General features: G+C 35.0%; 1 pseudogene; it reads right to left on the reverse strand.

Annotated features, from left to right (window-relative positions):
* Positions 1 to 3734: 3734 nt before the first annotated feature.
* On the reverse strand, positions 3735 to 6110 carry LOC131599665 (acyl-CoA-binding domain-containing protein 5-like; annotated as a pseudogene).
* Positions 6111 to 26137: the final 20027 nt, after the last annotated feature.

The following is a 26137-nucleotide window of genomic DNA, read 5'->3' on the forward strand; positions in this document are numbered from 1 at the left end:
TGCCCAATTTAACTTTTGTGCCGAATGAAGAATCAATGTTTATAAATGCTTCCTTCTGTCCGGTCATATGGTTGCTACAGCCGCTGTCCAAATACCAAATATTTTTACCTTCTTTATGCAATGCTTTTTGACAAGAAAAAAAACAAATTTCTTTCATCAGATTCTCCTTCTGCGTACGAAGCATGTTGCTGATTTGCAAGACGACAATCCTTTTGAAGGTGCCCAAATCTCTTGCAATTGTGGCATTGCGGTTTGCCTTTGTTCCAACAGTCCTTCTCGTTATGAGCGCTGCTATTACAAATTTTGCACCATTTGTTTGATGCTTCATTCCATCTTCTGCCATATGTGCCTTTTCTAAATCTTCCACGTGAGTTTCGACCTCTGCCTCTTCCAAATCTGCCACCTCTAAAAGACTCACCTCTAGTTTGTATTTGGGGCTTGTTTTCACCATTGTTGGGCTGAATGTTGAATTTAGATTGAAAGGCACTCTCAATTGATTTTTATGAATGTCGTAACATCCTTTGCTCGTAGGATCTCAAAGATCCCATCAACCCTTGATCAATCATGGTTGATAGATCCTTGGTTTCTTCTATCACAACCACCATTCGGTCAAATATTGATGTCAAATTGATCATAATTTTGTCAACAATTCTGCGATCTTCTATCGTATCACCATACGACTTCATCTGATTCACCAACTCGGAAAGTCTGTTGAAGTATTCGTTCAGGCTCTCGCTCTCCTTCATCCTTTCATTTTCATAATCTCTCTTAAGAGATTGAAGCTTCATTGTTCTCACCTTTGAGTCTCCTTTGAAATCTTGTTGTAGGATACTCCAGGCTTCCTTAATGTTTTAGCTCTCATAATCCTTGGGAAAATTCTTAGAGAGACTCCTCTCTGAATCATCCTGAGAACTCTAGCATCTGCAATTTTCTTCTTCTTCTTTAATTCATCAGGTTGTTGGCTCGATTCGCCAGCTTTTTCTTTTGATTCGCCAGCCTTTGTTGGCGTTGGTTCTCCATACTCGTTTTGGACATACTCTAGAAAATCAAAAAATGTGAATAGAGTCTCCATTTTGATAGCCCAAAAATCATAGTTTTCTCCTTCAAATAGAGGAACTTTGACAATGCAGTAAGTTGCATATGGATTGTTTGTGGAAGCCATAATTGTTTTTTTGTTTTTGCTGCAGCTACAAGGATCTGCAGCTCTGATACCACTCTGTTGGTGGTATTCTAGAGATGGTATGTGATAAATAATAATAGTGTTGCAGGATTCTGTAGAGAAAAACTACTTTTCGTCACTTTTTGCACTATATTTCTACTAGTGGATAACCATTGAAAAACTCTTCTTTCATTGAATTCCCCACACACTTCTTGCTATCAACTTAGCATTACAAAGCCTTTATATAGGCTTGAAGGAAACTGATAGAGAAACCAAATAGGTTGCTAATCAAGATGAGGACTCTTTGGCTCTCTCAATCTTAATGATACAACTCTACCATAACTCTAAATAAAGACAATAATTATATTGTGATGGTTACACTTCTTTCATAATGCTTATTAAGATAGTCGTGATTATAACACACTGATTTTAACCATAAATATTCCGTAAGATTTCAGCAATGATACTCCGTAGAACTTGATGATGTTGTCGAGTCATGCAGGCCCAGCCATTAGCCTGTGCAGGCTGTGCTATAGCACTGGGCCCCAAAGTTTTGGGGCCCAATTTTTTATCATTACTACTGCACAGAAAATTATAGAAAAAAACCACAACCCTTAAAATCACAAACTCAAATAGTATAGAAACCAAACATACACAAACATGCCTATTCTCTTTCTTTTAATCGTTTTCTCTTCTCCTACTTCCGGTCATTCACTCCGACCTCGTCAAAAATGAAAATGAGTTTACGTTGGCGAAGACATGAAAAAATGCTATTTTTGTCGCATCACCGTCCACCACAAGTTTACGACAACGTCGATACGGCAAAATGATGGCGGTGTGGCACTGTTGTGTAGTCGTTGTCTCATTGATAAGAGCTTTATTTGCATTTTTTTCTTTTATTGTATTGTATTAATGTTTTTTGAATGTTGAAGAAATAGCAGGAAATTAATTAGAATTTAGAAATCAAAAGTAGAGGAAAGTAGCAGATTTGAGATCTATTTATGCAGAAAATTATTTGTTTATTGAATAATTAGAAACACTATTGTTTTTGGTTTGTTGAATAATTACCAGATCAAAAGTATAGGAAATTAATTAGAAACTCTATTGTTGGTTGTTTGTTGATTAATATATTTCTCTTTTTGAGATAATTGCATAACTTAATAGACAATTGTTTCTTGATTTATTTATAGATGACAATGGTTTCTTATGTGATTGCTCTATTCATTCGGCAGGTTAACAATTGTCTCTTGTGAAATTGATGACTTAGTAGTTTAATCAATAGACACAAGAACTTATTTGTTTGAAAGTATATTTAATATGTTTGGTGAATGAATTTGAAAATATTCTCAAATAGACACAAAAACTTAGTTTCTTTTGGCTAAATTAATTCCGAATTTTTAATTTTGGTTACTAATTATCAATTATCTTTTATTTACTAATTTTTATTTTAAGCCAATTTTTAAAATTAGAACAGGGCCTCCAGTTTGATTGGGCCGGGCCCTGGAGTCATGTACCTAATTCAAAAGTTTGTTTGACAAATAGTTGTTGCCAACCCTTCCATTTGTTATAGTTTTACATCGCCTTTGAACCACTTGCAATTAGAGATGAATACAATTTTCATATAAAATTAATAGATAATTTGATTTGTTTCAGTGTCGGAACATTCCAATACCCTTTTAACTGCATCTTGCATTATAAAGTGGTTGGTACTTTAGCTTTTTCAAATAGAGAACACGATTTAAATTTCATAATTTTCATGATGAAATTTTTACTTCACCTACCTGTTGCAAATTCAGGATGATATGCATTGTTTCTACTGAGGAAAACGTCATGCAAATGTCGACCAACTTACATGTTTTTCAACACATTTGTTCTTATGACATATGTACTTGTGTTTAAGCAACAATAACGGTAATAGCCATATCTAAAAACATTCCATGCCCACAAACAAAGTTTAATAAGGCACAACTAAAAGAAAAAGGGCCAAGTTAATAGAGCTTTACAACCAAAATTAACTGGTACAAATCAATAGATATCTATTAAGTTTTAGGATTCAAAGGTAAAGAGCTTGTTGGATTAAAAATTTCCCTCCAAATCTTGATGTGACTAACTACAATTGATCATATTTCAACACTGTCACATGCAGTTCAGTGTATATCACCCATCATCATTGAATCTATTTACAACATAAATGATATCTTTGATAGGAAGTTTCCTATCAAAACTACTCCCTCCGTCCCACAATGAGTGACCCATTTGGAATAATATGATGTCCCAAAATGAGTGATCCATTTCAATTTCCAATACACTTTTTCCAATTTTACCCTCTAATTAATAAAAAGTTTACCATTTCCAATACATGATAAGGGTACTATAGTAAAAACAATATTCTCTCTCATACTTTTTTGCACTTTTCTTAATATGTGTGAAATGGTGTGCTGGGTCACTCATTGTGGGACGGAGGGAGTATAAAATTAAGGTTTCAACAATAAAATAGAAAGACATTAAAAATAAACTAAGATAATAGAGATAAAAAGATAATTTTGATTTCTTTCATAATTTTGCCGTTTGTCAATGAATACATATATAGTAGTAGAAGTGGATGGTAACTAAAGGCCCAATAACTAATTAAACTCCACCTCAATAATATTTCAAGGTCCTAAGAACATTCTAAAAATGCACTACAACTTAAATAAAAATAATATAAATTCTACTTCTAATTAATCATAATCCTTACTCTATCATTGCCAATCCTTTCAAAAAAGAACCTTGTCCTCAAGGTTGTAAAATAACACTTAAGATGCTAAATTGTTGTGGCTGCATTACTCTTTCCTGGATCCCACATAATGAAGAGAAAAACTCCACTAATGTAAATAAAACAGTAGTAGAAAACAAAAAGATCATCATAGCTTTTCATTGTGTTAGGGTGGTCAAGTCCGCAGATCTTAGAAATTTCCCCAACTTAGCTTGTTTTACCAACCAGCAAAAGCAGCTGCAAACGAACAAACATGTTCCAGAGCAAATAAATTGTAATTTCTTTATCCCCGTTAATAATATCTTCTGTTGGAATCATTTTTTCATCTTCATCAAGTAATGAGACCCCAACTAGTCTAAGATATTGTAGGGCAACACCACAGTTTACCAATTTTTTCTTACAGGTGTCAGAAGGAACTACAATTTTCTTGAGTATAGAAGAATTGTTTTGCAAGAGCTGAATAGCTCTACACAGTTTTAGCCTGTCTTGGAGATCGATGAAAAAATCTCTGACTCGGAAACCATACTCAACAAGAGGCCCCTATTGGTGAGAGACTTTGTAACCGAAAATAATTAAATGTGTCAAAAGATTGCCTTCTCCGTGTAATACATCAAAGGACAGAAATTCCTGAATCACTTTACTACTTGATTTAATCCAAAACTCTACTTTGACTAATAAAGGCGAACCACCTTCCAATCCATCATCCTTTTGAGATGTTTTTAGTCACCTTGGCTTTAGATGATTTCTTTCCATGAGAAGGTAGCAATTGATTTACTAGGATAATTGGTCTATTTGGATGGTTATAATTCAACACACTCATGACCTGGCCAATATCAGAACCCACTCCATATTTAACCATAACTTGATTTTTGCTAGGAATGAGATTTTGTTCTTCTTGGCATTTCAACTTCAATTGCTTCTTCATAGATAACTTCTCAGGCCTCTCTTCACTTTCCCTAGCAATACCTGTATATAGGTAATATATATCATCCAGGGCTTCAAGAATTTTATTACAACCTCTGATAAACACAAGAACACCACCCTTAAATGGGTCTAAACAGTCACCAACTAGGGAAAATCTAGTAGAAGGACAATTGGTTGTAGTTGTAACATTTGTCCAAATATCAGTATCAATATCAAGCATGTAAAGGTCACTGTATAAATTTTGGGCGTCTGTAAATTGGTCAGATGAACTCAGCTCCTTCCATATTAGAGCATCTGTGTCAAGGACCTGGACATCAGACAAATAATAATTGTGTGCATCTTCACCCCTATCATAATAATCTTGTTCTTCCATAATGAGCAAGTGTGACTATCACGAGTAGATGACAGTGTGCCGGAAGTTGTAGGACGCATAAAAAAAACGTCTTTGTATTAAGTATGTAAAGATCATTGTAGTAGATCTCATTGTTATTATCAGTAGATTTTCCACATCCATAAAAAATTCAGAGTTGTTTGCCAACAACAGCTGGGCTATGACCCTCACGTGCCTATGACCCTCACGTGCCTATGACCCTTGCCCTCTTATAATCGGAGAATCCCATGTTTGCAAAGAAGTGTTTAAAATATGCAAATCCTTGAGTGGATTAATTACATCAGTACCCCCAAACACAAAAAATTTATGACCAATAACACTGCAAGTATGACTATCCATAGCAGTAGGTGGAGAGCCTTTTTTTTCAGGTTGGCTCCATATCTGATTCACAGTGTCAAAGACATTAACTTGATTAGTTTGGCCGTTATCTTTTCCATAACCACCAAAGACATAGATATGTCTGCCACCATTAATGGAGTTACAGGTGTGACCCCATCTTTTGCCTGGCCCAGATAACACTTTTCCACCATCAATTGAGAGTGTATCTTGAACATCATACAAATGCTCACTACGCATATCATCAGTCTCAAAACTCGGAAAAGGAATTTCATTTCCATCAATTGAAGGATCAAGCATTTTCTGTTCTAAAGGATCAGCAAAACTTACCAGGTAAACATGAATTTTGTGTTCAGATGAAAGAGTAGTCTCGTTTCTCTCGGTAAGGATTTTCCTTCTAGGAGACTCAACGACCTTGAATGAAGCAGAGATCGCCGGAGACATGAAATTCTTGGACAATTTCGACGTAGCATCTGGTGACGATGACCGAATCTTTCCAGGTTTCAACACCTGATCTTTCACATGTTCCTGTTCATAATCAAAGCTTTTTCTCGAAAAATCTATGGGATTATTAGCAGGGGTGTGAGAGAAACTGGATCTAGGGTTTGTCATGAGGGAGGAAGGTTTGGATAATGGATTTTCGGTGAAGCTTCTTCTCATGTGATTATTGGATTCCGAACTTCTTCGATTAGGGTTAGAAGATTTAGTGTTGTGGTTGAAAGAAAGGGCTGGGATTTTCCTGTAGGTGGAGAGAGGGGTTATGGGTCAAATGGGCTTTTGAGATGTATATTTTAATCTTTTCTTAAAGCAAGGATGAGAGATTTGCAAACACTTCTCCCAATCTCTTCTAATACTATAGTGGTTTTGATATTTATGACTAATTGTGGAGGTGTTTGTTGATTGGAGTTGTTGGTGATAATTATTGTAGTGGTATGAATAATGAGATGTTGAATATGTTGAATATGGGTTAGGATTAGGTGTTTGTGGTGAATAATCATGATTTAGATACAAACTTGGTGATGATGATCTAACATGAGTGTAACAATATGTAAAAATTTCCCATGGAAAAGATGGAAATGAGGGATTGATAGGAGATGTAAGAGGGGGGTTCGTGGGATAGGTTGGAGGAATGCTCCATTAGTGAAATGAGGGTGTGAAGTTGGAATACTCCATGGGAGAGATTGTGTGCAAGAATGAAAGCACCAATTGATAGGAAGTTTCCTATTAAAACTATGAAATTAGGGTTTCAACAATTAAATAGAAAGACATTAAAAATAAACTAAGAAAATAGAAATAAAAAGATAACTTTGATTTCTTTGATAATTTTGCCCTCTCTTAATGAGTACAAATATAGTAGTAGAAGTGGATGGTAACTAAAGGCCCAATAACTAATTAAAGTCCCCCTCAATAATATTTCAAGGTCCTAAGAATATTCTAAAAATGCATAACAACTTAAATAACAATAATGTAAATTCTACTTCTAATTAATCATAATCCCTACTCTATCAACCTCTATAATTATATATAATGTATCATTCAGATAAAAAATAGATAATACATCGTATCGTGAAACAAGTGAAGAACTTATCAAATATGAAAAGAAGAAATAATAAAAATAAAACAAGTGAAGGAAATTGTGAAGAGAAGAAAGTCTCGACGAGTTAATAGATGAGTTGACACGGGAAGCTAATCTAGCGAGTTAGTTTCACCACTTTGAAGCACGAACTATAATACTTGTGACCTCACATCAGTATCCACCTCCGATCTCTATTTTCGAACTCTCATTACCACAAAATATATATTTGATAACACTATATCACTACGACCATCTAAATAACCATAGTAATAACTAATATTCGTTTGCCTTAATTTTTTAATATTTTATTAAAATATATTTTACTTGCTTCGATTTCCAGAACCAACAATTGTTTCTTGTTTTCGTTACAAGAAAGGATTGTCATTATACTATTATAAATATATTAAAATAAAATAAAAAAAAGACTTACCATCACGGTTAATACTAAAAACCATTTTGAATTGTACTTACATATTATCACAATTTATTTTAACAGTCATGATGATAAACTTTACTTATATATATATATATATATATATATATATATATATATATATATATATATATATATATATATATATATATATAAGTGAAATTATAAACCTTTCCCTCAGAAAATCCATCACTCTCTTAACAAAACTCTAACAACATTGTCTGTCACATTCATCGAACTCGTCCTCATTAGCATCTCTAAGCTTAAAGTTAATCATGTTCATCCACTTTCTCTTTCGCCTTCTTGTTCATAAGTCTTCTTCTTTTTTTCTCTAAACAAATCCCTATCATCTCTCTCTTCCAATCGAGCAAACTCGCCATGATCCTAGTTCATATTTGTTCAAACTAAAAGGTAATCTTCTCCATCATCTTTCTTACATTTTTCATATTTGTTCCATGTATGACACCAAGTCTTCTTAATTTTTTTTTCATTTGACATGATTTACTTCTCTTTTGGGTTATGTTTCCGTTTATGTTAAGATGTTGTTAATTTTAGTTTATGTTTTCAAAACAGGTTAACATTCTTTACGCTATTTATAACTCAAAATCTGGTTCAAGAGAACTCGTTCTATGGGTGTGGTTCATAAATGGTTTGTGTTGCAATGGAGAGCAATATAAGAAGTATGGTTCATATATTGTGGTATCAAGAAATGTTTAAAATTATGCCTAAATATGGGAGTTTGAAGTTGAAAAAACCTTAGCTATTGGAGAAAGTCCAATGCTTATTTACATGTGCTTTTGTAGTGAGATAATGATTAGGTTAGCCTCCTTGAGTCCCCAGCAGTGTCATGGTATGCTTAGTTTGCCTTGAAACCTTCTGAATTGTTCCACCTAAGTCAAGTTGCAAATGAAAAAATGAAAGTTGGGAGATAGTGATGGAGGTGTTACAGTTGGGAATCAATGCATACATTAGTTTGGTTATGATGTATTGGTGGTGTTTGAATGGAAATTTCAACAAAAACTTGCAAGGGATGCAAGATTCGAAGAAATGGATTTTTGAGCAACAATGGAGTTTTTTTAGAGAAATTCTTGGTAATATAAGGTGTGTTGAGGTCTTGAGCTTGGCTCTCTATTTATAGAGGTCCTTGGAAGATTTTGTGATTAGAAGAATTGATTTTGACCAAGGTTTCGTTCTGTTTTGAGTTTCAAGTTTGAAGTTTCACCAATGGCATGGTTTCAAAGCATAGCTTGAGCTTTTTAGGGTGGTTGAGGAGATTAGGGAGCAGTAGAAGAGTGAGATCAGAGATTAAGATGAACTGTAATCAAAGCATAATTTCTTTCACAAAGGCAACTTGTGATTAAAGAAACCTTTATGAAAATGGCAATGAAGCTTTATGTCAAAATGTTCCATTAGTGGCATGAATCTTTGGACAATGCTCAAACCAATTGTGTAATGCACTAAAAGTATGTGTAAAACTCACTTCTTGCTGAGATTTAAAAGTAACATAGGCATGTAATCAAAGATCTCATGGATTAGCATAGGTTTGGACATGGTTTGTGACCTTGAACTTGAACCTCAAAACAACTTCAACATGCCAACTTCATCTCTTTGAAACTTGGAGCTCAAGTCAGATAAATTCACGCTCTTGGACTTTTTGGAAAGAGACATAAAATACTAAAACTTTCATATTGATAAATTTCATTGAATCAACTTGGATCATGGATAAATCTGACAAAAAAAATGATATGTTGAGATTGTTTGATACTTAGAAAAAAATTTCTAAGTGTTTGGCAATTTTGACAACTTTGAAACCTTAACTTCAACACTTCATATCTTCCAATTTCCATGAGATTTTTGGATCATTCTTTCCACAATAATGAAGTATCAAATGTTATCTTTGAGTACATCCCTTGGGCTTGAAAAACTGTGGCTTGGATTGATAACAGATAAGTCATAAAGTCATGTACTAGGTAAGGTTAAAACACTTAGAAATTTTTCCAAGTATTTGAACTTTTCAACAACTTGAAATATCAACTTTGGCTATCAATTTTAAGCACTTTAAGAGTCATTTTGACCTCAAATGTTTTCATCACATTGAATTATGCCATGATATATGTCATAACCCAATTTTTGTCCTACGTATTTTGTTCGTTTGGACATACCACATTCATATTTCGCGTGCATTCATCGTTCAACTGTCGCATTTTTGCATATTTTAATTCGAGTTCCCATTTTGTCAGAATTTCATTTTAGACTCCATAGATTTTTGTTATCATCTTAAAAGAATGTCAAAAAAATATGTGTTTTAATTTTAGTTTAATTTTATTTATAAAAAAATATGTTTTAGATAATTTAGTTTATTTATTTTATTTAGGATTGGTATTATTTTTATTTTAGTTTAGATTAATCTTTTTATTTATTTATTATTAGTCAAAAAACATATATAACAAAGAGAGAGAGAGAGTTTTTTTAGTTTTTTTTTAGTTTAGGCCCAACTTGATTTCTTAGTTTAGGTCCATTTTACTTTTTTTTTTACACCAGCACAAAAAACAAAATAACCAAAAAAAAGTCTTCACTTTCTTCATGCACCATCACCATCATCTCAGGCCTGCATATGCAAACAAAACCTGCTATGCCAAAGAACGGTCCAAAAATCTGCTTCTTGCTGTCCATAATCTGTCCTAGAATTTCACTAATTAAGCATAACAAAAGGGAACAACTCAGTAAACCACGATTGTTCAAAAGAGCCTATCCCAATTTCCCCCCAAATTTCCCATGGTATACGGGTATGTTTGAATTGGCAGTGAACATAATTGATTCTACTAGAATTGAGTTTGGTAGAATTGATTGAGTTTACCAGAATTGGTTTATGTTTGGATACATTTATAGAAAGGTGAGTTGAACAATAAAAATTACCCAGAATCAATTCTGGAGATAGAAACTACAAATTCTAGCTTCTAGTAGAATCAATTCTGGATTCTGAATCAATTTTACTTTTGATAAAACAAACTCCTCAAAATCACCCAAAATCAATTCTACAAATCTATAATTGATTCTAGTTCTTCCAAAATCCAATCCAAACATGCTATACATCAGTTACCGCACAGAGAGGAGGACGGGCCTCCAAAATCACTTCTCTGCAATCACCAAAAAAACCTCTACTAAAAAAAAACCTTCCACAAAGACCTCATTCAACCCTTCACACCCACCATAACCTCTCAAGTTAACTTTCACAATCTGCAACCTCACTCAAACATTCAAACTTTACCAACAATCTCAAACCATACTTCACTCAGACTTTCAATATCCCTCATTAACCTCACCACAACCGATTCACACAAGAAATCTTTGCACAACAACGTACAAATCGAAGACGTACTTCTTTGTTTCTGTTTGTGCATTCGTAATATCTGAAATCATAATGAAATTGGGATTAGGGTATGTTGAGGACAAGGGTTCTTGATTATCTGATTCAATGTTGTTGTTTTGTTCTTCATGATGCAAATCGAGTTGAGAGGAACGAGAGCGAAATCGAGATTGATGGAGAGATTGAATCCAGCTTTAGGTTGTTAGTGTTGCTAAAGCGCAGAGCTAGGGAGCTGATAGCGGAGCGAGTGCGAGATGCGAGAGAGCGGTGAGATCAAGAGCTTTAGCTATTGTTGTTCTTTCGTTTAATCGTGAGAGATCGAGAGGTACGAACGGTTAGTGGAGAGAGGAATATGGTTAAGAGATTTTTTGAAAAAAAAATCCAAATAACCATGTTTAATAATTTATTTACACCAAAAACCATCTTTTCGGAAAAATTACCGGTATGACCAGGTTTCAGAGGTGGTCTCCACATAGGAGCCACCTCAGGTGGCGCCAACCACCAATTTCACACAACATATGCGCCACCCAGGGTGGCATCAATGTTGATTTTTTGCTTATTAGCCACCTAGGGTGGCGCCTACTCCCATGTTCTTTTTTTTTTTTTTTTTCTTGTTTATATACTATTTTTTTTAATTTTATTTATTTATTAATAAAATGGATTTTAACATAAATAAATAAATTATATTATGTTTTTTTTATTTATTAATAAAATTGTTTTAACAATTAAATAAATAATGAAACACCACATGTCATTCATTCCAAACATTACAAATACAAGAAATGCAGAAACAACATTACAAATACGGTCATACAGTTCAAACATTACAAATACGGTAAAAAAAAGAAAATTTATAAAACATGGATATTATGCTATTCACGACCCCTCCGACCACGACCCCTCCGACCCGGAGCCGGACCATGACCCCTCTCACCGCCAGTTCCGCAATCTGGAACTGTTCGATTCCGGTTGGAAGGTTCCACTGTCAACAGGTAACACTGTCAACTTTTTCTATTTAAGTAAATTTGATAGTATTAGCAAGATTAGGAAATATAGTTGGGGGTCCGCCGTTTTGGCGATGTTATACCAGTCTCATTGTAAGAACGCGGTTGCCGAGAAGTGCACCTTCTATGGATGTGCGTTCCTCCTACAAGTATGGGGTTGGTGGAGAATGCCGACGCTGTCCCCTGTAGGCAGGAACAACTACACGTTCCCTTATGCAACAAGGTACGTCTTTTTCTCTTTTTCAACGCTATTCCTTGAACGCTAACTCTCTTTTACATAAAAATCTGAAATAACATTTTTGCTCTTTTTTCTTAGGTTCTGTGGTCCTAAATTGGATTACAGTAAGAATCCGAGGGGGAGTGTTGTTTTGTATCGGGACCTAATTGATCACCTCCGAGCTGAAGATGTATTACCCCTAAACTTTTATATGATCATATAGATGTATTACAATTCATCATGTTTTTTTAATAATATGTTATTTTTTCTCCTAAGCAGTTTAATTGGAGACCATACTTGTTGCTGGACCATGAGCCAAACGAGAGTGACCGGGAAGTTTGGACTGCAGTAGTACCGATAATAAGGTTCAACATCGTGGAGATGCACCAATCTGACCGTGTGAGACTGCAGTTTGGCATGCATCAACCGATCCCGGATCCCCCCACTGATTTGGGTCGCTGGCATATTAAAAGAGTTAACAATCAATGGGACCACGCAGATTATCGTACATTCGCACCTGAATTTTGTGAGATGTGGAAGCAGCGTCGCAGCCGTCTGCTACAATTCCCTGTTGCCCAACTCCCCATGTTTCCAACCGCGGGATACCTTGCTTGGTATAGAACAGTCACAACCCCCGATATGTATGTGTCAGACCCCTACTACCTACACGACCCCCGCCAACAACAACACGCACAACAACCACCCCAACAATACGCACAACAACCACCCCAACAACGCCAACAACGCCAACAACGCCGACAACGCCAAACATCCGAACAACCTGACCATGAGGAATATCAAACAACACCAACAACGCCCTACCAAAGTCAACCCTTCCAACAACAATCATGGGGCTTCACCCAACAACTCCGTGACGCCGACCCCTCCACTAGGCTACCCGTCCAACAACAATCGTGGGGCTTCACCCAACAACACTATGACGCCGGCCCCTCCTCCTCCACTAGGCAACCCATCCAGCAACAATCATGGGCCTTCACCCAACAACACGGAGACGCCGGCCCCTCCAACTACAATAGGCAACCCAGCCCCGACATGGGTTCAGATGACGATTACGACCCAAACGAGCAAATGACCACTCAATCGTCACAGTACCAACAACATGGATACCCCACACCCCAATTTCCACAACACCAACAATATGGGTACACCACACCCTAACAAACAATGCCATTTTTTCAAGGTCAATCAAGCGCTGGGTTTTACCGACCATGTGACGCAACTCCACCGCCAAGACAAATCTTTGAGGGCATGGGGACCCGACTATTTGACAGCAACATACAAGAATACATGTCCAATGAGCGCATGGAGGGGCTAATCCGAGGACCACCTACCCAGACACAACAAGAACAACCAAGGAATAGGGGGGGTCGTGGAGAAGTGGCTCGTCGAGAACCTTCCAACCGGAATCGAACAGTTCCAGATTGCGGAACTGGCGGTGAGAGGGGTCATGGTCCGGCTCCGGGTCGGAGGGGTCGTGAATAGCATAATATCCATGTTTTATAAATTTTCTTTTTTTTTTACCGTATTTGTAATGTTTGAACTGTATGACCGTATTTGTAATGTTGTTTCTGCATTTCTTGTATTTGTAATGTTTGGAATGAATGACATGTGGTGTTTCATTATTTATTTAATTGTTAAAACAATTTTATTAATAAATAAAAAAAACATAATATAATTTATTTATTTATGTTAAAATCCATTTTATTAATAAATAAAAAAAATAAAAAAAAATAGTATATAAACAAGAAAAAAAAACAAAAAGAAAAACAAAAAAAAAAGAACATGGGAGTAGGCGCCACCCTAGGTGGCTAATAAGCAAAAAATCAACATTGATGCCACCCTGGGTGGCGCATATGTTGTGTGAAATTGGTGGTTGGCGCCACCTGAGGTGGCTCCTATGTAGAGACCACCTCTGAAACCTGGTCATACCGGTAATTTTTCTGAAAAGATGGTTTTTGGTGTAAATAAATTATTAAACATGGTTATTTGGATTTTTTTTTTTCAGATTTTTTTGTTAGTCTCTTTTATTTTAATTTTATTTCTCATAAAAACATTAATTGAAAATTGAATTGGTGAGAGAAGCAACAAGTATGAGACGACTGGTTCCATTTTTAGGGTTTTGTTTGTTCAATCCTCTCTCATTTCCAAGGGTGCTGGCCGAAATGGCCTAGTTCCAGGCCCAGCGGATCATTCTTTGATCACAACCCCCATCCGAAGCCCATTTCTTTTTTATGGTTTAATTTCTCATTTATTTGATATTTTATGATTAATTGCATTTTTCCTTTTTTCATAAATGATAAATAATTATGCTAGCCTTTAAAATTAGCAAGAGATTTAGGTTTTTCTTCATAAAAAAAATATCAAAAAGATATGTTTGTTTTTAGATGTATGTTAGGATTTTAATTCTCTTATGCATGAAAATATTTATAAAAAAAAATCAAAAAGTTATTTTTAGTTTCAAATTAACTACTTTTTTAGGATTGACTTTGATTTTCTTTTGTCACTTAATTTGCTTATGTTATCTTGTGTGTGAATGCTTGATTCAAACATTAAGTCGATTTCACAATTTAATCCAACGAATCCTTTTTTATAATAAAAAATACTTTAAACAATCGAATCGAGTTTGATTTTTTATGGATGGAGAAGGGTTTGTTACTTGTACAAATTGTTCCAAAATATTTAGGCGATGACCGTTAAGCCTTTGTTTGGATGTTTGGATTCCATTAAAGACTCTTTAAAATTTGATTTGTTCACCTTTTACCAAACGCTTTTTTAATCAAATCGAGTTTTTGAGTTTTAATGGGTGAAGAAGGGTTTGTACGTACTTGTACAAATTGTTCTAAAACATTTAAGCGATGGCCGTTAAGTCTTTGTTTGGATGTTTAAACTCCATTAAAGACTTCTTAAAACTCAGTTTAGTTTACCTTTTTTTTTACAAAAACGCTTTCTTTTAACAATCGAATCAAATTTAGTCTATAATGGATAATGAAGAAGGGTTCGTACGTACTTGTACAAGTTGTTCTTTAAGCATTTAGGCGATGACCGTTAAGCCATTGTTTGAGTGCGAGGACTCCATTAAAGACTACTTAAAATTCAATTTAGCTAACCTTTTTACAAAACGCTTTCTTTTAATCGAATTGAGTTTAGTCTATGATGGACGAATCAAAAGGGGTTTATACATACTTGTACAAGTTTCTCTTTCAAGCATTTAGGCGATGGCCGTTAAGCTTTTGTTTAATCCAATTAAAGATCTTTCAAACTCAATTCATCTCGCCTTTTACAAAACAATTTCGATTCACTAAATCACATCTTTCTCTTGCCCTAGTGAAAATCTTTTCCATCACCCAAGAGGGGTTTGTACGTACTTGTGCAAGTTGCTCTTTAAAACATTTAGGCGATAACCGTTAAGCCTTTGTTTGAATGTTTGGTTTCTCTTAATAAACAATTTCAAATTCATTCACACCTTTTGTCATCTTGACTTTTCATTTCAAACTCCTTTTCATAAACGAGACACTTAGTCATTTTCAAATGCAATTATACTTCCACATATGAAGATCGAATGTTTTTCACTCGAATGTGTTAGAACAAGATTGAGAATCTATGTTCAGAATATGGTTTTGATGATAACGAACATATATTTTGTGAGTAACAATTTTATTACTAATGGTTTCATTGAGTATGCAGATATTATGCTATAAATCTTATACAGGATTCATCAGAAGAAGAGTACAACAAATACATCTGAAACATTCAGAAGATTGACGAAGCTAAACATCACGGATCAGAAGTTCAGAGTAATAATATGTCAAGCAAGCATAAGAGAAGCAAAAATCAGAAATAAGACCATTCAGAAGTACAAGCAATATAAAATTCTACATACAACAGTCTCAATCAGAAAGTACATCAGAAGTTGCAAGAAAATAAACAAGAAAGATCAACTTCAAGAAGCTTTGCAAACATCAGAAGATCACGCAAGTATGAAGATCAGAAGTTCTGAAGCCACAAGTTCTGAGAGGTCACACAAATGAAGAATCTACAGCTCAGCATACATATTAAATTAAATACAAAGAGCTTAGAATCTAAGGGAGAGCCGTTAGGAACATTATCACATGCAAAACAGTTGCAACGATTTAAAAGGAACAACTCCCAAGGTGAAAAGAAGAAGCAACCCACATGCAGTGCATTGGAAAGACAAGCTTAACCAAAAGAAACATGCCATTCACTATAATCATCAAGCTAAGGATAAGGCTCTGCCAAAGAACAACACTTGTCACAAAAGGTTCAATCTAGACGAAGCATTTAAAGCAATATTCAAACAAATCTCAACGGCTAGATACAAAAGGTAACATACCAAGCTCTATAAATAAACCAAGCTTCAAAATGTGAAGGCATGCATTCTAGTATGTGTTTGGGTATGCATCTGAAGTATGCATCCAGAATGAACATTAAAGCATGAATCAAGGATGTTGATATACATACATCAGCCTATCAATAAGGAGAGCTCAAGAGCAGACAAGAAGATCCTGATAATAAGCAGTATGCTCCATTGGAGAACTGAGCTAATCATCAACAAGAAGAAGATACGCAAAGAAGAAAGATCAAACAAATGAAAGTATCATCTGCTTTTAAAGAGCAAATTTATCTACATCCAAAAGTTGATGATGAAGACTGAATCAGAGAAATAGAAAGTAAAATCCAATACTCTGATATCAGAAGTAGAAAGAAGAAGTCTATTCACAAGAAGCAACCAAACACAGAGCTGTTGCTCCTTATATGCTTATTCTGATGAATAGAAGATGGTCTTACAAGAAGGAGTTAATTTCAAATAGAAAGGCTTTAATCTCCGTTCTTGATGAGAAACAACAGAAATCAAAGAAGCAATTAACGTAAGAGCAGATGCTCTAACTTGCTTAATGAAGACTTGAAGACGAAGATCGAGTTGAAGAAGTAATTAATACATGGAGCTGATGCTCATACTCCGCTTATCAACAAGAAGCAAAGATCTCGTCAGAAGATACAAACAAGAAGACTTCAAAGATCATACATCCACTTTAAGTGAGTAGTTGTCTTATATCAATGGTTTGTAATGTATAATATATGCTTATCTAGAAGCACAACATTAAGTCCAATCTAAATTGGCAAAGACTCCTTAAGCTGCCGAGTCAGGGTGGTAAGACTTAAGAAGACAATGGTTGCGGTCATTGTTGTTAGAACATGAAATATTCTGATAATATTTTCTAGTTTTGATGATAACATTAGAAATGAATTTTGTATAAGAAAATGTGGTACTCTAATAAGTTACTTTTTCCATTTCAGGAAAAGTGTAAAAGAGTATGCAATATCCTATCTTTCAGAAGCTCTGACCCAGATGTTCTGGATGGCTACATCAGAACATGGTCTTGAAGATATCAGAGCATGGTCTTGAAGTTATCAAATCATGATTATTAGAAGCAAGCTCTGAAGCGCTGAAGTTCCATAGTCTGAAGCACTGAAGTTCTAACGCTCTAAGGAACTTCCATAGTCTGAAGCGCTGAAGTTCTAACTTGCATTAAACACTGGAAACTTTAATGAACAAAGCAAATCACAAAGTCTGATTCCAGAACAGAAGCAAATGATGAAAAGCTAGAAAGGCTAGTCTGTGTGTCTGAAAAAAGGAACATTAGAAGTATGGCTACAAAAGGCAAAGTCAGAAAAAGCAGTTGAAACAAGGCTAGAGGTAGTTGACAAAAGCATGTAACATTAAATGCAGCATTGTACTGTTTACGCAAAGCATTAAATGCAGAACTGTTCAACGGTCACATTCTCACGCCTATAAAAGGAACATATCAGCCAAAGAAAAAGGCTAGAGCTTACGTCACAACTACAACACACTCTGAATCTTTCTCACGCAAAAAGCTCTTGAACAAAGCAATCAATCTTCATCTTCAAGCTCACATACTTTTGTATATTTTTTAGTGAGTTCTAGATTTTAAACCTAAGAGAAAAAATCACTTAGTGATTACAACTTTTTTAGAAGCATCATTAATCTGTGTATTTGATTATATCTTTGTAAACCAAAATTCCTTGAGTGATCAAGTTGTGATATGTAGACTCAAGAAGACTTAGAGGTTGACCTAAGTGGAGAACCATTGTAATCAGTTTTTTGATTAGTGGATTAAATCCTCAGTGGAGGTAAATCACCTGTGAGGGTGGACTGGAGGTAGTTTGAGTTCAAACGAACCAGGATAAAAATAATTGTGTTCATTATTTTTATTTGTCAAAAAGAAACAACCCTTATTCAACCCCCTCTTTCTAAGTGTTTTTCACTCCTTCAATTGGCATCAGAGCACCTTGGTTCTAGGTGCAAACACTTAACAGTGTTAGACAAAAGATTCAGGAGAAAAACACGCAAATGGCAACTCCAGTACCACCTCCTACTGAACAAAATAACAATGGTAGTAATAGCTTCAATGGATACAACAGACCATCAGTCTTTGATGGTGAAAATTTTGAATATTGGAAAGATAGGCTAGAGAGCTACTTTCTATGTCAAGATGGTGACCTATGGGACTTGGTGTTGGATGGTTACAAACATCCAGAAACTGGTGGAGTCAAAATCAGTGACAAGCTATGAGTGATGCACAAAAGAAAGATTTCAAAAATCATCATAAAGCAAGAACCATATTGTTAAATGCTATATCTCATGCTGAGTATGAGAAGATAACTAACAGGGAAACAACCCATGATATTTTTGAATCTTTGAAAATGACTCATGAAGGGAATGCTCAAGTCAAGGAGACCAAAGCTCTGGCTCTCATCCAAAAGTATGAAGCTTTCAAGATGGAAGATGATGAAAATATTGAAGCAATGTTTTCTAGATTCCAGACTCTGACAGCTGGACTGAGAGTTCTAGACAAAGGTTACACTAAAGATGACCATGTCAAGAAGATAATCAGAAGCTTGCACAGAAGATGGGGACCAATGGTTACAACTTTCAAGATAGCCAAGAATCTGAACAAGGTATCCCTTGAAGAGCTCATAAGCGCTCTAAGAAGTCATGAAATTGAACTGGACGCAAATGAACCTCAAAGGAAAGGTAAATCTATTGCTTTAAAATCTAATAATAAAAACTGTACTAATGCTTTTCAGGCAAAAGAAGAAATATCTGACGACTCAAAGTCTAAAGAAGAAGATGAGTTATCTCTTATTTCTAGAAGAGTCAGTCAACTCTGGAAAAACAAGCAAAGAAGATTTAAAATCTTCAAGAAACCTGAAAAGGGAGAATCTTCTGGACCCAGAAGATTTGGAAAGAAAGGCATAGTCTATTATGAATGCAAAGAACCAGGACACTTCAAGAATGAATGTCCTAAGCTTCAGAGAGAAAAGTCTAGAAAAAGATTTGAGAAGAAGAAAGGTATGATGGCTACTTGGGATGACTCAGATTCATCTGATCAAGAGTCTGACTCTGAAGATGAGCAAGCAAATATAGCATTCATGGCAACTGTAGATGGTGAAGAAGAATTTTCCTCTGACTCAGATTCTGAAGAGGTATTTTCTGATCTAACTAGAGAAGAACTTGTTTCTAGTCTCTCATAACTTCTTGAAATTAAAAGTAAACTTAGTATCAAATACAAAAGTCTCAAAAAGGATTTTGCATCTGAAACTAAGAAACTTGAGATATAAAATTCTGGACTCAAAGAATAAGTTTTAAAATTAACAAAAGATGTTGAAACTCTAAAAACATCTTCTAGTCCAGATACTTCTATTCCAAGCATTAACAATATTCTTAAGGAATATGATTTGAGTTTCAAGAAGTTTCTATCTAGAAGTATAGGTAGAAGCCAGATGGCCTCTATGATATATGGTGTAAGTGGAAAAAATAGAACAGGTAAAGGATATGAGGGAAATGTTCCATATAAACTGGAACTTGTTGACAAGATGATTATTGAATACAAACCTTTGTATAAACAATTTGAGTATGGACATTCACATGACATTAAATACAAATCACATCCTAGGAATTTCCATGTCACACACACCAAGAAATACTCTGTTGCTCATTCTGATACTTCTTATGCTAAATTTCAGTTCAATCAGAACATGAGGAAAACTAACCCCAAAGGACCCAAGAGAATGTGGGTACCTAAGGATTAAATAATTCATGTTGCAGATCTCCTTAACAACACAAAGGACAAACATGTCATGGTACATGGATTCTGGATGCTCATGACACATGACGGGAAAACGGTCTATGTTCCAAAGTCTGGAAGTTAGATCTGGAGGTGACGTAAAGTTTGGAGGGAACCAGAAGGGCAAAATCATAGGCTCTAGAAGCATTGGTATTGGTAACTCTCCCTCTATAACTAATGTTCTGCTAGTTGATGGATTAGCTCATAATTTATTGTCGATAAGTTAATTAAGTGACAATGGTTATGACACAATCTTTAATCAAAAGTCTTGTAAAGCTGTTAGTCAAAAGGATGGCTCAATCCTATTTACAGGCAAAAGAAAGAACAACATTTATAAGATTGACCTTTCTGATCTTAAAAACCAACAGGTTACTTGCCTTCTTTCTGTTAAAGAAGAGCAGTGGGTCTGGCATAGAAGATTGGGTCATGTAAGCATGAGAAAAATCTCTCAGATTAACAAACTCAATCTAGTCAGAGGTCTCCCTTGTAACACCCTTCTAAACCCCGCGACAATTTATAAAATAATCAGAGTAAAAACATATAATCAAGGGTGCCACAATTAATTTAAACCAAACATGTGTCAATTGTCATGCCTTATTAGAAGCGACTCATTAATTAAACCACATCATGTTTAACACAGCGAAAAGTATACATCACCAAATTAAAGTAATGGAATGAAACCAAAACCACCAAAACATAAGTACACAACTCAAACTCTAACTAAATCGTTCCCCAGTGTTACACTATCAGAGCATGACTGACACGACATCGAACTACTGGATGAGCTCTATAAGCTATCCTCACCAATCAATAGGCCACTACTCCTCAATCTGAAAATATCAACATGTAAGGGTGAGTCTCATTCGAAATTAATAAGTATTATACATTCATCGGCAGCAAAACATCATACAATTATTATTCACCCAATTATAACATGTATTTCAGATACACAACAGTTAATCAAACACACAACATTATAACATTGGATAACCTTCCATTCATGTTATAATCAATCATACACCTAATGCAATGCAACTATATGCATGTGGTACCAATCATGGGATTAACCCATCTCATCGATCCACCATCATCAAGGATACGACTACCTCCACTCACTAATTCCATACAATGGGAATTAGCTACCACTATTCCATCTCCATCGGGATACAGCCACCATTATGATTTATGAATGAATGCACACATATCACATACTTACTACATCACTGATCCGATGAGCAACATCGTCTCACATAACTCAAGATAGTTAACACCAACAAGTATGTACATGTATCATGCATCATTCAAAGCAAATCAATCATCATCATACGATCAAAACAATCACCACATGATCACGTTATACACACATTATCAACATTATAATCATGTTGTTACAACATCACCACTAAATCAAAATGAACAAGGTCATCACCAATAACTCACCAAAAGCAACATCGAACGATATATTCAGTTTCAACACCATCCACAATTATATCACACTTAATCATATCAACATGTATTCAATTCTAGCATCATCATTATTAAATCCACATCTCGATACATACACATTTAAATGATCATTATCAACAAGGCACATTCAAATAGTATATATATTCATCCCAACATATCATGGATATCACATCACTTAACACATCTATGAATATTAGTCACAATGAATTCAAAGTGGTTACATCACCATAACAACACATTGTTACATTCACACATATATGTACACAATGCTACAATCCATCAATTAAATTAAATAAACATTTAAAATAAAATAGGGCCAGTGCCCATTTCACCAATTCATCATATAAAGCTTTAAATCAGCTTCGCAACACTCAAAATAGATGTACGTTTTGAAAGTAATGACTTTTATAAAATATTTTATTTTTCAAAAACGAACAGTGGTAACCGGTTACCCAAACCCCAGTAACCGGTTACTGCATCCCAAGTAACCCAGAATTCTGTTTTTAATAGGGGTAATCGGTTACTGCCATTTCAGTAACCGATTACTGCCTCCCAAACAGTTTGGTAACCGGTTACCCAAACCCCAGTAACTGGTTACTTCGTACCAGTAGCCCCAAAATCCATTTTTTGACAACAATTCAACTTCTCTACCAATCCAATTTCGTACCATTATGATAATACACCAAAACAACACCAATTTACATGTTATAACACCATTCTAACATGCTTCAAACATCAATCAACAACAGACATGAACATTATCATCCAAATTCATCAAATTCACATAAAAGTTATAAGATTACTCAAAACCTAACAACCCCAAAAACCCAACACATGCAATTGAATCAAACAACAATTCTAATCCATTCTACTACCCTTGATTGCATAATAATCACTAACCCGGAGAGTCCCCCCTTACCTTTGATCGGAGCTTTTGAAGGTTCTCTTCTTCCTCTTCTTCTCCTCTTTCATGTATCTTTCTCTTCTCTTCTCTGGAACTTTGATCGTACAAAATGAATCCCTCTTTCCTCTTTTATATTTTCCAACTTCCTTATTATTTTATGAAAATAACATTATAATTAGTAAAGGGCTTTACTAACATAACACCCCCTTCCTACAAACATCACACGTGGCCCAATAGCTCTATTTCTCAATTTAGTCCAATTAAATCCAATAAAATGCCGAATAATCCAAATAATTAATTTAAATTCTAATTAATTTAAGAAATGGAAAATATGGGGCGTTACATCCCTAATCTGAAATATAAATCAGATGCTCTTTGTGAAGCATGTCAGAAAGGGAAGTTTTCAAAATCTGCTTTTAAATCTAAAAATGTTGTTTCTTCTTCAAGGCCATTAGAACTTTTGCATATTGATCTGTTTGGTCCAGTCAAAACAACATCAATCAGAAGCAAGAAATATGGATTGGTCATTGTAGATGATTACAACAGATGGACATGGATAAAGTTCTTAAAACACAAGGATGAGTCACATTCTGTATTCTTTGATTTCTGCAAACAGATTCAATCTGAAAAAGAGTGTAAAATCATAAAAGTCAGAAGTGATCATGGTGGTGAATTTGACAACAGATTCTTTGAAATTTATTTCAAAGAAAATTGTATTGCCTATGATTTATCTTGTCCTAGAACTCCACAACAAAATGGAGTTGTAGAACGAAAGAATATGACTCTTCAATAAATGGCCAGAACCATGATCAATGAGACTAATATGGCTAAACATTTCTGGGCAGAAGCAATTCACGCATCATGTTATATTCAGAATAGAATCTCCATAAGACCTATTCTAAATAAGACTCCTTATGAATTGTGGAAGAACAGAAAACCCAACATTTCATATTTCCATCCTTTTGGATGTATTTGTTATATTCTGAATACTGAGGATCATCTGAACAAGTTTGATTCCAAAGCTCAAAAGTGTTTTCTTCTTGGATATTCTGAACGCTCTAAGGGCTACAGAGTATACAATACTGAAACTCTGATAGTTAAGGAATCAATCAATGTCAGATTTGATGATAAGCTTGGCATTGAAAAGCCAAAGCAGAATGAGAATTTTGCAGATTTAGACATCTCTGATCCAGATCATGAAGAGCCCAGAGGAAAGGATGATTCTGAAGATAAAGTTGCTGCTTCTTTAGAGAATCTCAGAATATCTGAAGAACCAACAGTCAGAAGATCTTCAAGAATCAACTCAGCTCATCCAGAGGATGTCATTATTGGAAACAAAGATGATCTCATCAGAACAAGATCATTTCTAAAAAACAACGCAGAGTCTCTATTTGGATTAGTGTCTTTGATTGAGCTAACATCTGTTGGTGAAGCTCTGGAAGATGCTGATTGGATTATTGCTATGCAAGAAGAGCTAAATCAGCTTACAAGAAATGATATGTGGTATCTGGTTCCAAGACCTAAAGGATTTAATGTTATTGGAACAAAGTGGGTTTTCAGAAACAAGCTAAATGAAAAAGGTGAAGTAGTCAGAAACAAGGCCAGACTGGTTGCTCAAGGTTATAGTCAACAAGAAGGTATTGATTATAATGAAACTTTTGCACCAGTTGCCAGTTTAGAGTCTATAAGATTATTAATTTCATTTGTCACTCAGAATAACATCACTCTGTATCAGATGGATGTTAAGCGTGCATTTTCAAATGGTTATATAGATGAAGAAGTTTATGTTCATCAACCTCCTAGTTTTGAAGACTCTAAGTCTCTATAACATGTTTTCAAACTTAAGAAATCATTATATGGTCTGAAGCAAGCTCCCAGAGCTTGGTATGAAAGATTAAGTTCTCTCCTTCTAGATAATGGTTTCACAAGAGGAAAAGTAGACACAACTCTCTTCTGTAAAACATTTAAAAAGGATATTTTAATTTTCCAAATTTATGTTGATGATATTATATTTGGAACATCTAATGCCTCTTTTGGAAAGGATTTTGCTAAGTCTATGCAGGAAGAGTTTGAAATGAGCATGATGGGAGAGCTAAAATACTTTTTAGGCATTCAGATAAACCAAACCTCTGAAGGAACTTACATACATCAGACGAAGTATGTCAAGGAACTTCTGAAGAAGTTTGAATTATCAGATTGTAAGGAAGCAAAAACTCCAATGCACCCAACATGCATTTTAGGTTAGGATGAGGTAAGTAAGAAAGTAGATCAGAAGATCTACAGAGGTATGATATGATCTCTTCTCTATCTGACTACTTCTAGGCCTGACATCTTATTTAGTGTCTGTGTTGTGTGCTAGATTCCAATCAGATCCTAGAGAATCTCAATTAACTGCTGTTAAGAGAATTCTTAGGTATGTGAAAGGTACTACTAATGTTGGGTTGTCTTACATAAGATCTGAAGAATTCAACTTAGTAGGTTATTGTGATGCTGATTACGTTGGAGATAGAGTTGAAAGGAAAAGTACTTCTGGAAGCTGTCAGTTTCTGGGAAGAAATCTGATCTCCTGGTACAGCAAGAAACAAGCCACAATTGCATTATCTACAACTGAAGCAGAATATGTAGCTGCTGCTGGATGTAGTACACAGATGCTCTGGATGAAAAGTCAGCTAGAAGACTATCAGATATATGAGAGTAACATTCTTATATTCTGTGATAATACTTCTGCTATTTTTCTTTCTAAAAATCCTATTTTACATTCTAAAGCTAAGCATATAGAGATTAAGCATAATTTTATTAGCGACTATATTCAGAAGGGTGTTCTTTCTTTAAACTTTGTAGATATAGACCATCAATGAGCTGATATCTTTACAAAACCCCTTGCTGAAGATAGATTTAAGTTCATTCTGAAGAATATTGGTATGGATTTATGTCCAGAATGAAGTGCTTGTGAAGCTCTGATATGTTTTAGTCTGAAAAACATGTTTTTATTTATTTTGTCTTATTATCAGATATTCTGGTTATGTTTGTTCATAAGGACACTCTGAAATTGTTATCACTAACGTTTCATGTGCCTAGTATGACTCATAACTTCTGTTAAAGCAAAACAACTGTCACCAGTTACCCCAAGATGATGACCACGTGTTCATCTAATCTGAAGGGACAAGCACGCGTGCAGTTGATGAGACGCCGCCTTAGGTAACTGTGCAAAATCTTTTCAAATCTTACGTTACTCCCCATTAACGTCATTCATCATTAATGCATATTCTGTAACCATTTCTCATTCATAATTCTATTGCATTTTCTTTCAAATCCATCTCTTTATATTCTTGTTTCAATTTCATTTTCCCTCTTTTCATTCTCTCCTTCTTCGTTTATGCATTTTCATCGTCTCTTTCTTCTCTATCAAAACCCT

The sequence above is a fragment of the Vicia villosa genome, linkage group LG4, assembly GCF_029867415.1.
Source record: "Vicia villosa cultivar HV-30 ecotype Madison, WI linkage group LG4, Vvil1.0, whole genome shotgun sequence".
Taxonomy (NCBI): domain Eukaryota; kingdom Viridiplantae; phylum Streptophyta; class Magnoliopsida; order Fabales; family Fabaceae; genus Vicia; species Vicia villosa.